This window comes from Panulirus ornatus, chromosome 43 (genome assembly GCF_036320965.1).
Source record: "Panulirus ornatus isolate Po-2019 chromosome 43, ASM3632096v1, whole genome shotgun sequence".
Taxonomy (NCBI): domain Eukaryota; kingdom Metazoa; phylum Arthropoda; class Malacostraca; order Decapoda; family Palinuridae; genus Panulirus; species Panulirus ornatus.
The window spans coordinates 29,584,928-29,593,256 of record NC_092266.1 but is presented as its reverse complement, the minus strand read 5'-3'; the positions used below and the strand labels follow the sequence as shown (position 1 = coordinate 29,593,256).

The window sequence follows — 8,329 nt, the reverse complement described above, 5'->3', positions numbered from 1 at the left end:
TATGGAACTTGACACTGTCACAGAGGAGGAAGTTAAAAAAGAAAAAAAAAAGGTTGAAAAAAAAATAACTAATGGTAAAACGAAGCATATGATTGATTCGGTCGTCCCCTTTTGTTCGGGACATCAGAACCGCTTCGAATCAAAGTGACTCAGTCAAGTGACTAGGCATGCCTCTCACTCTTGGGGTGGACTCAGCCATGACCCACTGAGTCACAAAGAGGTGGACTCTGCCATGACCCACTGAGTCACAAAGAGGTGGACTCAACCATGACCCAACGAATCACAAAGAGGTGGACTCAACCATGACCCACTGAGTCACACAGAGGTGGACTCAACCATGACCCACTGAGTCACACAGAGGTGGACTCAGCTCAGCCATGACCCAACGAGTCACAAGTCTGGACTTAACTGAACCTTTTGAGGAATTTTGGGTCTCGTCAGAGCACCAACTCAGCCTCACCAGAGAGCCTGTTGGCCGGGCATATCACCAGGTCGGGGCTCACCACGACCCCTGTATACGTCCCCTCCAGTCACCCCATCCTGCCCCGTGCGATGACAGCTTCGCCGGTCATTCATTATGTCTGAAGGAGTCACAGAAGACGGGGGTGTTTCTGACAAGTCGCGAACGCCTCACTTGGATCCACTGTCAGGCACGGTGCGCCAGGTTCGCTCCCTCCCCCCCATGCCCATCTCAGCATCTCATGTCTCTCTCAGCACCTCATGTCTCTCTCAGCATCTCATGTCTCTCTCAGCACCTCATGTCTCTCTCTCAGCAGCTCATGTTTCTCTCAGCACCTTATGTCTCTCTCTCAGCAGCTCACGTTTCTCTCAGCTTCTCATGTCTCTCTCAGCAGCTCGTTTCTTTCAGCACATCATGTCTTTTTGCTCATATTTCTCTCAACGCGGAAGAAAGGAATGTAAAATCATACAAAAAACAGAGGAATTCAAACAGCAACAGACCATATATATATATATATATATATATATATATATATATATATATATATATATATATAACACTGGTGAATAAATGTTAATATGTAGGCTGTCATGCGTCGAAGCCAATAGATCTCTGACGGTGCAGCAGCAGGAAGCCCGTCAGGAGGGCCGAGCCAAATTGGTTCCCCCCTTTCCGCAGAAACGATACGAAGCCCCGCGCGACGACTGTGGGAGAGAGAGAGAGAGAGAGAGAGAGAGAGAGAGAGAGAGAGAGAGAGAGAGAGAGAGAGAGAGAGAGAGAGAGCAACGCGCTGTCGTGAGGCCTAAAAACCCATGGGCGACGGACGACCCATACATGACTTTGGCGACAGGAGTCTACGTAACTCTGCCATTTGGAGATAGCGCAAGCCTCGCTCGGGCCGCAGGAGCCTTTGGGGAGAAGGTTCTGAGCAACACCAGGCCACTCATAGAGATAGTGGTCCTACGGTATAAATAAATCCATGAATTCTATGGTGTTGGAAGAATACCAATAGTTGTGAAGGAGTCGCCTCCACACACACACATACACACACACACATATATATATATATATATATATATATATATATATATATATATATATATATATATATATATATATATATATATATATATATATATAAGGAGAGACAGAAATGTTATGGAAATGGTGTGGCGGCCACTTGGTTAAGCAACGACTTTACTGAATGAGGTTAGCCGATGAGACCCCCTTCAGCTTCTCTGAATATTATAATGACTTTCTGAGATGGTCTTCCTCTTGGTGTTGGGGGCATGTAGGTTTGCCCCCACACCCCTGGTGATGGCTGTGTTGGAGAGTGTTGGAGACTGTGGGTGGTGGCGGTGATGGAGTTGGCGGCGTCATACCCTCTCCTGTAGAAGGCGGGTCTGCGGTCCATTTCTCTTCCCTCAACAAACGTGAACCCAAAAATTCAAGTCTTCCAGTCGAGCACACACGACGGGCTTGGAGAGCTCCCCTCCTTCTGCCCCGTCAGGAGGCGAGGGGGAGGGGTCGCACTCACTCACTCCGGACGCCCACTCGCATTTATTTCCAGCCAGTGTTTGGATCTGGTTGCCATGCTAACCTGATCCCCGGCGAGTGGGTAGGTAGGTAGGTAGGTAGGTTGGGAGGTCTGGGGGGGTGGCAGGGTGTTCAACCCACGTAGGTACGGGAACAGAAGCCGTCAGGAGGATCAAACCTTATGTCATACCCTCCTCCCGAAGGAACCCGTCCTGATCGTCTGCAACAACGTCTGGGTCACTGGAGGCGAGTGGGGGTCCTGATTTGACTGCAGCGGCATCTAGGTCACCGCGGGGAGTGTCCCTGATTGGCTGAGCGGCTTCTAAGTCAACTGGGAGTCTCCTCCTGATTGGCCGATGTGGCCCGCCACTTCAAAAAAAAAACACTGGGCCATTTATCAGTCAGCCTTTAGCGCAACCCTTCGCTAAGAGGATTAATCCCACGTCAAGGACAGAAACGTGTATAGAATGATGATGGTAATCTAAGTTACCAGTCAGCGGTCTCCAATCCATCCTAATCAAAACTTTTCCTCCTCCTCCTCCTCCTCCTCCTCCTCCTCCTCCTCCTCCTCCCTCCTCCTCCTCCTCCTCCTCCCTCCTCCTCCTCCTCCTCCTCATCCTCAAACTCTGTGTATCAGTCTTCATCTCTCGTCATTCTATTTCCAGTCTATTTACATGCGCGCGTCCACGACGGCGAAGTCTCAACCGTGGACTCGAATACGTTGGGAGAGAACCTGTGGCTCTGAGCCTCCTGCCGTGGGGGAAGACGGGTGACGAACTCACTCAGTCATCGCCTCCCTGCATGTCCGCACGCAACATCGCCAGCAGCATCAGCTGAATGGCTGCCGAGGATATACAAGAATCGGATCTTTGTTTTAAGGTTAACTTCAGCCATTCCATCAAACACATCAGGTCTATGACATTCTTCAGCGTGTGTGAAAAAAAACAAAAACGGACACGATCTTCAAAAAGTACTCGAAAGTCCTCTTATTTTTCTGTTGTTTTCACCAACGTCCGAAACTTGAAGAGGGAATATCATCGTCCAAGCCGTCCTTCCTCGAAGGCATATATATATATATATATAACTTTAAGACAGCCAAGGAAGTAAAAAAACAAAAAACAAATGAGAATAAATATAAATTCTCTCTATGCTCACTTCCATGAAAAAAAATAAAATAAAAATATTGCCACTTGTGCATCAAAGCCTCAAAGTTTGCGAGGAAGAGGGACGTACATATTGTACACTGCGGACTCCCTATATATAACCGTTGGTGCCTTATACCATACGAACATTTATACGTGGGTCAATCATACCCAAGGGTCGTACCGTCGCGCTCAAGGCCCGTACCGTTGTACTCAAGGGTCGTACCGTTGTACTCAAGGGTCGTACCGTTGTACTCAAGGGTCGTACCGTTGTACTCAAGGGTCGTATCGTTGTACTCAAGGGTTGTACCGTTGTACTCAAGGGTCGTACCGTTGTACTCAAGGGTCGTACCGTCGTGCTGCTCCAAGTCTCGAATTCATCCACTTTTGGACTGGCCAGGCACAACACATCCCTCTCAGATCCCTTAGACAGGATCCTGCACAAGTCTACAATACCATCGTACATACACTAAACGGCCACGAACGTTTCCCCACACGAGACCACATGACCTTACCTCAAAAAGAAAGAAAAGAAATGTTCCTTGGACTTTCGACACGAGAGTGATGCTCGTCTCCATACATCTAAGAGCCTGTCCCGCTTCCTCACATGACCTGGTGCACAGGAACGAAGGCACAAACATATCAAAGGAGGGGAAAAGAGCAAAAAGATTAATATTCCCGATTCCCAGGAACAAATTTGATTAGATTGATCATTCCCTTTGAGCGCGGGGAGCGGGGGAAGTGGTTTTCATTGTGCTCTCAGCGTTCCCAGTCCTTTGTAATGGAGCAATAAAGCCTTTGGCGAATCGTAGACGGTAATAGAGTTGAAGCCTTCAATCGTATACAGTAACGGAGTTGAAGCCTTCAATCGCGTGTCGAGGCTTCATTCGTATGACGAGGTATAACTTCGGGACAAAGACTTTGGGTGCAGAGAAGCGCGTAGTTGGTTGGAGCGAAGCCAGAACTGTTTTGAGGGGGAAGAGAAACTTTGTTCGAATGATCAAACATCTGCTCAAGACGAAGCCTTAAGGCCGTTTGAAGTTTCGAACTAAAATGAAGCACCGAAGCGTTCAACTTGGGCCGAGAATTTAGAGTCAGCTATGAAGGATTTATTCGAGGGTGACGCGTGTGGAATAGAGTTCTCTGTTTGGTCATCACCCATGTAGGAAGCCATCACCCGTAGACCACGGGCTAGTAGGAAGAGGCAAGGAAGACGAGAGAGAGAGAGAGAGAGAGAGAGAGAGAGAGAGAGAGAGAGAGAGAGAGAGAGAGAGAGAGAGAGATTCTTCGACTACCAAAAAAATGGAGACAAAAACTATGAAGTTGGTCTGGTAATCTCCGGAACCCTGGACGCACGTACGGTCGCCCGCTGGATGACGGAGAAGAGCCTGACACTCCACCACAAGACAGGCTTCCCCGAGAGTCGAAGTGCTCCGCTCTTCCACCCTCAAGACCCTCCCCGACGGGGTCGAAGTCTCGCCAGGGGCTGGACCCTTGTCCTCACACTGCTGCCCTACTGACCACCATATGCGATGACGGCATCTAATACGACGCAGGTGCAACGTTCCTCTCTCCTCCCCCCGTAGCACCTACCTAACGAAGGGGACCGACCCACCTGTCGCGGGGGTGACGGCGCTGCTGGATGACCCCGAGGCGACATGTGATCAGTCCGCTGCAGGAACGTGCTCTCGCTGATTGACCTAAATTGCTTTTGGTCGTATCGACAGAGACGCAAGGGAGAGTAATGAGAGGCACAGGCAGGGGAGAGGGAGAGGAAAGGGATAGAGTGACATTGGAAAAGAGAAGTGGAGAAGGACTGGTGGACAAGAGGATAAGTGAACGGAGGATGGGGAGGCCGTAGCAGGAGACAATAGGAGGGCAGGAAGGGGATGAAATGGAGATGGAATGGAGATAGGTGGACGGAGACTGAAAAGTAGGTGGAGGAGGAGAGAGAGATGGATAGATGGATGACTCAGAAAAGAGCAGGAAATAGGGAAGGGTAAGACAGAGAGAAGAATAAAGGAAGGACGCGACAGGAGGAGGAGAAGAAGAAATAGGATGAGTAAAAACGAAGAAAACCTGGAGAAGAGAATGGGACACAGGTGAATGGTCAGTCTCCAGCGGGTCATCACTCGGTGCGGTAAATAACTGTGTCAACCTCAGCATCACGAGGCCCTTGAGAGGAGCACCCGCTCCCCAGAACACCTTCACTAGTCATCGGGGAACTGGGGATGGACACGGGGCCCTGTGCTCTGCTCCCCCTCTGCCTGTATACCTCTTATTCTCCGTGTTCTCTCGCGATAACGAGTTCACCCCTTGGTGACCTCTGTTCTTGTTGTTCTTGTTCACCTGGCGTTCTGCGGCGTGAACAAATCTGTGTCGGAAGTGACCTTATGATCATTTTCCATCCTAACGATCTCTGCCACGCATCAGCTACCGCCAGAACCCCACATTATGCCTCGAGAATGTACATGATTCATAACATGCGAATCCTAATCAGTACATAACGTTCGGTAGGTCCCCCCGTCCAATCTTCTCTCTCTCTCTCTCTCTCTCTCTCTCTCTCTCTCTCTCTCTCTCTCTCTCTCTCTCTCTCTCTCTCTCTCTCCCCTTTATACTATGACCCTTGTTACACACACACGTCTCCCTTCAAGCTTTCATCTCAATGTCTTTTTTCAAAAACATGATCGGACTCCACCCAATTACTTACTTACTCACTTACTCATTTACTTACTTAATTACTTACTTAATCACTTACTTACTTGCTTACTCACTTACTTACTTATTCAAGTGACAACTCATCCTAACCCAATCGTCTGGCTAGCACATCCCTTATAGCGCCCAAGAGTTGACGGTACTAGAAGTAACATAAGTTTATACTTGCGTTACACAGAATGAACGATTTCAGACGTGTCATATATATATATATATATATATATATATATATATATATATATATATCCCGCCAGCTTAACACACACACACACACACACACACACACACGGCAACCATCCCCAACAAACCCGTTGCCATGGCACTGCATCCCTACCCCTCAACCCCTCCCTCCCCAACTCCCATCTTCTCTATAAATCTCCTCCCTCCTTCCCTCCCTCCCTCACCAAACCCAACCCCCTCCTCCAGACTGTCTTTCGCTTCCAGTGAACAACTGCGTCAACTCACCGTTCAAATAAAACCCTTTTTTTTTTCCCAAAAATGTATTCCGTAGAAAAAAGGAAGAAAAAAAGACAACTGAAGACATAGGTACGGCTGACGTAACGAAGAAAATGGGAGGAGGGGAGAATGTTAAGTAGAAAAAAAAATCGGGAAAAGGAATATAAAATTGGATCCTTCCTATTTTTGAAGATAAGAACACATCTCGTGTTGTGGGTAGAACTCGGGGTTCTTCCTCTCGTCACCGCTGTGCTGTTGTGTTGGCTAAGCTGGGTTACCTGAGCGACACGAAGAACATCCTGACGAAGGGCAGACGACCAGTGAGGTATCCTGTGGAGGGAGGGACAGAGATCCTGCCCGTGTCTGGCACTGTGTGCAGGGTGAGGCACTGCCGGTCTGCCACTGTGTGCAGGGTGAGGCACTGCCGGTCTGGCACTGTGTGCGGGGTGAGGCACTGCCGGTCTGGCACTATGTGCAGGGTGAGGCACTGCCGGTCTGGCACTGTGTGCAGGGTGAGGCACTGCCGGTCTGGCACTGTGTGCGGGGTGAGGCACTGCCGGTCTGGCACTGTGTGCAGGGTGAGGCACTGCCGGTCTGGCACTGTGTGCGGGGTGAGGCACTGCCGGTCTGGCACTGTGTGCAGGGTGAGGCACTGCCGGTCTGGCACTGTGTGCAGGGTGAGGCACTGCCGGTCTGGCACTGTGTGCAGGGTGAGGCACTGCCGGTCTGGCACTATGTGCAGGGTGAGGCACTGCCGGTCTGGCACTGTGTGCGGGGTGAGGCACTGCCGGTCTGGCACTGTCTGCAGAGGGCCACACCGCTGGCAATCTCAGATGTATAACGAAATAAAACCCAAAATATAAATCAAACAAAAAAAAAAACTAAAATGTATATATATGTATGAAAAGGTAAAAAAAAAAAAATCATCTGAGAAAAAAAAGGAAGATGTGAACACATTTATCTCACGACCTGTGAGATACATGACTTCCTCCACCTCCTCCTCCTCCTCCCTCCTCCTTCCTTCCTCGCACCTACGACTATGGTGGGCCGCCGCTAGTGGGTACGGTGGGCCGCCGCCCGTGGTGGGTATGGTGGGCCGCTGGTGTTGGTGGGTACGGTGAACCGCTGGTGGTGGTGGTGTGTACGGTGGGCCGCCGTTGGTGATGGGTTCTGTGGGCCGCTGCTGGTGGTGGTGGGTACGGTGGGCCGCTGCTGGTGATGGTGGGTACGGTGGGCCGCTGCTGGTGGTGGTGGGTACGGTGGGCCGCTGCTGGTGGTGGTGGGTACGGTGGGCCGCTGCTGGTGGTGGTGGGTACGGTGGGCCGCCGCCCGTGGTGGGTACGGTGGGCCGCTGCTGGTGGTGGTGGGTACGGTGGGCCGCTGCTGGTGGTGGTGGGTACGGTGGGGCCGCTGCTGGTGGTGGTGGGTACGGTGGGCCGCTGTTGGTGATGGGTTCTGTGGGCCGCTGCTGGTGGTGGTGGGTAACGGTGAACCGCTGCTGGTGGTGGTGGTGGGTACGGTGGGCCGCTGCTGCTGCTGCTGCTGGTGGTGAAGGGCACGCCAAAGAACCCCCATCTACACTAACAATGTCCACCGTCAGGTGTCAACTGCCGGGGGATCCTGGGCTTCGAAGTGGTGACGGCGCCGTTGTAATGCCCCAATATACCAACCCCCGCTACCACGACCATGTATGACACCCACACTGTATCTTGTGGCTCGTCACTCTCCATTTGTCCAGGTGTCTGAGAAAGACGAGGGTGTTTGTTTGTTTCTTTGTTTGTTTGCTTACGTTTTCAGTCACGTTTTCGTCTCTTGTCTCCGTCAGCTCTGCCGTCCTGGCCACCCAGTGGTAACCCACACTTGGAGTGATAGAAGCAGATCGTCACATCTTCGGACTTGCTCCTCCCTCCCCAGGTCTGCCACCGTTGACAGAGAGAGAGAGAGAGAGAGAGAGAGAGAGAGAGAGAGAGGTGTCATCCATCGCCAGTTTCCCAGGGTCGACACCCAGATCAGCAGAGGT

General features: G+C 50.9%; 1 protein-coding gene across 1 annotated transcript in view; it reads left to right on the top strand.

Annotated features, from left to right (window-relative positions):
• Window positions 1-8,329, top strand: part of LOC139762489 (uncharacterized) — a 173,753-nt gene that overhangs the window by 160,063 nt on the left and 5,361 nt on the right. The gene's annotated exons all lie outside the window — the stretch shown is intronic.